General features: G+C 36.6%; 1 pseudogene; it reads left to right on the top strand.

Moving 5' to 3' along the window:
• The first annotated feature begins 216 nt into the window (after window positions 1-216).
• Window positions 217-560, top strand: LOC123797304 (cyclin-dependent kinase 2-associated protein 1 pseudogene; annotated as a pseudogene).
• Window positions 561-4,367: the final 3,807 nt, after the last annotated feature.

Genomic DNA, 4,367 nt, shown 5'->3' with positions numbered 1-4,367 from the left:
GGGACAGTCATATTTGCTCCTGAGGTCCCAGCAGTCAACAACAAAAAGTGTGCAGGAGCTGGTTGGGGGGGTTGGGGGTGGGGCACATAGCCGGGCATTAGGCTGTGGGTCTGCCTTGCTACTTTGCTGCCACCTGGCCTTGCCAATGCCTCCACCACCACCCCCATGAGGCTGGCCTCTCAGAGCCCCTGCCAGGGCACCCCACAGATCAGGGAGATGTCTTACAAACCAAACGTGGCTGTGCACATGCCTTCCCCTTCCCTCAATACCGCTGGGAGTGTCCACCAACCCTACACCAGTCTGGTGACATCCTCACAGTACTGCTACCTGTTGAGTGACTACAGGCCACATTCTCCAGGCTATACCCAGGGAACTGGGAACAGCTGTGTACCCTAAAGCAAATATGCTAAACTATTGGCCATCATGGAGGAGTTGGGGAAAGAGATTAGATCCACATATGTGCAGAGCATGAGAGCCATGGAGAGACTAAAGGCATTATTCACACCAAAAGGCTGGTTCCAGAAAGGTTGGTTGAAATGGAACAGAATGCCAGATCCTAGCTACCTGTTAGTTTGGAAGGTTTTCCATCTCCTTCCAAGATGAGAAATTACAGGTCATCTCCCATGTTCAGATGAAACTCCTGCTTTCAAAATGGTAACAGTTTGGTTTCTCCTTTCCGTGTCTCTCCCATGGCTCATGAGGCTCTGAGATTGAAAAATATTTTGCAGTTGATTAAGATTTACATTTTAAATAGTTAGGAACTACCCACAGTTTTGTTTTTGTTTTTGTTGTAAGCATTAATTTAAAAGATGTGCATAAAATATACCCATTTCACAACAAAGATACCAGTGTCTCTTTTTCATCATTTCTTTTGAATACATTTATGTAACCCAGGCTGTTTTTGTTTTTTGTTCCTTTTCATAAGCTAATACAACAATTCTGTAGGTCTTGTTTCTAGTGTATACATTTGCCACATGGTGTGGATTCCATTTAATGAAACATCTTTTGTGTTTAAGCATTTGCTTGCATGACTATAAGAGCTTTGAAATCAGTTTAAAAAATACACAGGTTATAAATGCAGAAGAAAGAGCAACATACCCAACCTAACCTAACAAGAACCACCCAACATTTTCCTACAAAGACTGTATGTGGATTTCAGTTCTGCCTTACCTATAAATTGATCCAAACATCTGGAAGAAAATGACTGATTATTGTTTGCATCTTTGTATATATTACTTGATGTAATAAAACTTATTTTCATTAAAAAAAGTGGTGATAGTGGACATTCCTGTCTTGTTCCTGACAAGAGGAAAAGCTTTCAATATTTCCCCATTAAGGATGATATTAGCTGTGGGTTTTTCCTTTTGTCCTTTATGAATGTTGAGGTATATTCCCTCTATCCCTACTTTGTCAAGAGTTTTTATCAGGAATGTCAAATGCTTTTTCTGCATTCATTGAGAGGATCATATGGTTTTTATCCTTTCATTTATAAATGTGATGTATCACATTGATTGATTTGCAAATGTTGAACCACCCTTGCAACCCAGGAATAAATTCCACTTGATCATGGTGAATGATTCTTTTAATGTACTGTTGGATTAGATTTGCTAGTATTAGTTGAAAATTTTTGCATCCGTGTTCATCAGGGATATTGGCCTGCAATTCTGTTTTTTTAGTGGAGTCTGTCTGGTTTTGATATCAGGTTAATGCTGTCCTCATAGAAAGAGTATGGATGTTTTCCTTCCATTTCTATTTTTTGGAACAGTTTGAGAGAATAAGTATTAACTTTTCATTAAATGTTCGGTAGAATTACCCTGGGAAACTCTCTGGCACTGGACTTATGTTTGTTGGGAGATTTTTGATTACCAATTCCATTCTTTTGCTGGTTATTGGTCTGTTCAAATTTTTTATTTCTTCCTCTTTCAGTTTTGATAGTTTATATGTCTCTAGAAACTTATTCATTTCTTTCAGACTGTCCGATTTGTTGGCATATAATTTTTCATAATATTCTCTTATAATTGTATATCTGTGGTGCTGTTATTTCTCCTCTCTCATTGGTGATTTTATTTATGTGGGTCCTTTCTCTCTCTCTGTCTCTCTCTCTCTTTCTCTCTCTCTTTTTTTTTTTTTGGTAAGTCTGGCTAGGGGTTTATCAGTTTTGTTAATTATTTCAAAGAACCAGCTCTTGGTTTCATTGATCTGTTCTACTGTTTGTTTGTTTGTTTGTTTGTTTCTATATCACGTATTTCTTCTTTAATCTTTGTTATTTTGCTTCTTCTGCTGGCTTTAGACTTATTTGTTGTTCTTTTTCTAGCTCCTTTATTTATAAGGATATGCTGTGTATTTGAGATTTTTCCTGCTTCTTGAGATAGGCCTGTATTGCTATATACTTCCCTCATATGACTACTTTTGCTGCATCCCAAAGGTTTTGGACCATCATGTTTTCATTTTGTTTCCATGTTTTTTTTTAATTTATTTCTTAATTTCCTTGTTAACCCATTCATTCTTTGTAGGATGTTCTTTAACCTAAATGTAATTGTGGTCTTCTCCAATTTTTTTCTTGTGGTTGACTTCAAGTTTCAGAGTGCTGTGGACAGAAAAGTTCCATGGTACAATTTAATCTTTTTGTACTTCTTGAGGCCTGATTTGTGACCTAGCATGTGATCTATTCTGGAGAAATCCCATGTGCACTTGAAAAGAATGTGTATTCTGCTGCTTTAGAATGAAATGTTCTAAATATTTCTTTTAAGTCCACCTGGTGCAGTGTTTCTTTGTTAATTTTCTACTTAGATGATCTATCTATTGATGTGAGTGGAGTGTTTATATCCCCCACTGTTATTGTATTATTATCAATGAATTCATTTATGTTTGTTATAAGTTGTTTTATATATTTGAGTGATCTCAGGTTGGGAACATAAATATTTACAATTATTAGATCTTCTTGGAGAGTACCTTTTATTATTATATAAGGACCTTCTTCATCTTTTGTTACAGTCTTTGCTTTAAAATCTAGTTCGTCTTATAGAAGTATTACTACTCCAGCTTTCTTTTGATGTCCATTTGCATGATAGATGGTTCTCCCACCCCTCACTTTCCATCTTCAGATATCTTTAGGTCTAAAATGAGTCTCTTCTAGGCAGAATATCAGTGGGTCTTAATTTTTATCCACTCTGATGGACCCTATGTCCTTTGATTAGAGTGGTTAGTCCATTTACATTGAGTAATTATGATAGATATGTATTTAGTGCCATTATATTACTTGTTTTGTCATTGTTTCTGGAGATTTTATCTGTCTTTGTCCCTTTTGTTCTTTCTTTCCTTCTCAAAGAATCCTGTTTAATATTTCTTGCGGGGCTGATTTAGAGGACACGGACTCCTTTAGTTTTTGTTTTTCTGGGAAATTCTTTATCTCTCCTATTCTGAATGATAGCCTTGCTGGATAGTATTCTTGGTTGCATATTTTTCCCATTGAACACTTTGAATATATCATGTCACTCCCTTTTGGCTTGCCAAGTTTCCATTAAGAAATTTCCAGCTGGCCTTATGGGTCATCCCTTGTAAGTTAAGAACTTCTTCTGTCTTGACATTTTTAAGATTTTTTTCTTTTTTTCCTTATCACCATATTTTGTAAATTTAACTATAATATGTATTGGTGTTGGTCTGCTTCTGTTGACTTTGATGGCTAATCTAAATCATTCTACTATTTATGCACTCCAGCCAGCAGTAAGAGGGTAAGAAAGTGAAGGATGCACCTTGTCTCTGGAGGGGCTTGATTCAAAAGGGGCAAAATTATTTCCTCTCACATTTCATTAGAAAGAGCTTAGTGACTTGGCCACATGCAGCCTAGAAGGAAATAGAGAATATAATTATGTTTGGGGTGTCATATGTTAAGATAAAACATAAAGTTTTATTACTAAAAGAAGAAAGGGAAATGAGAATGGTGGGATCTAACAAGCAGTGTCACAGACTATGAATTCTATGAATGTAGGGATTGCCTCTTACTTAGTTTTATAACTTTAGTGATTACCATAGTCATTGTGGAAGTCTCGGGTAGAGAACAGTGACAAAGATTCTATCCTTGACTAAACTCTACTCACGCTCCTCTGAGCTTTTTCAACTACTCTTCTACTTTTAGACGTTCATGTTCATCTCTGTATTGTCTAATTTTACAACAAATTCTAAGTTTAACCACAATACCCTATCTTCAATATCTGATCACTCTCCATATCTAATGGGGTTCTTCATCTTCCACTATCCTCCCAGTGATATCTAATCCTCTTGGCCTGCCTTCAGCAAGAATCCTATCAGATCAGTTTAGCCAGAACCCCCTTTACCCCTGATGTTTGCTCTAATTAATTTTCCATCTG

The sequence above is a fragment of the Ursus americanus genome, chromosome X (assembly GCF_024610735.1).
Source record: "Ursus americanus isolate L20-20 chromosome X, mUrsAme1.1.p, whole genome shotgun sequence".
In the NCBI taxonomy this organism is placed as follows: Eukaryota; Metazoa; Chordata; class Mammalia; order Carnivora; family Ursidae; genus Ursus; species Ursus americanus.
This window is presented reverse-complemented; position numbering and strand designations above follow the sequence as displayed.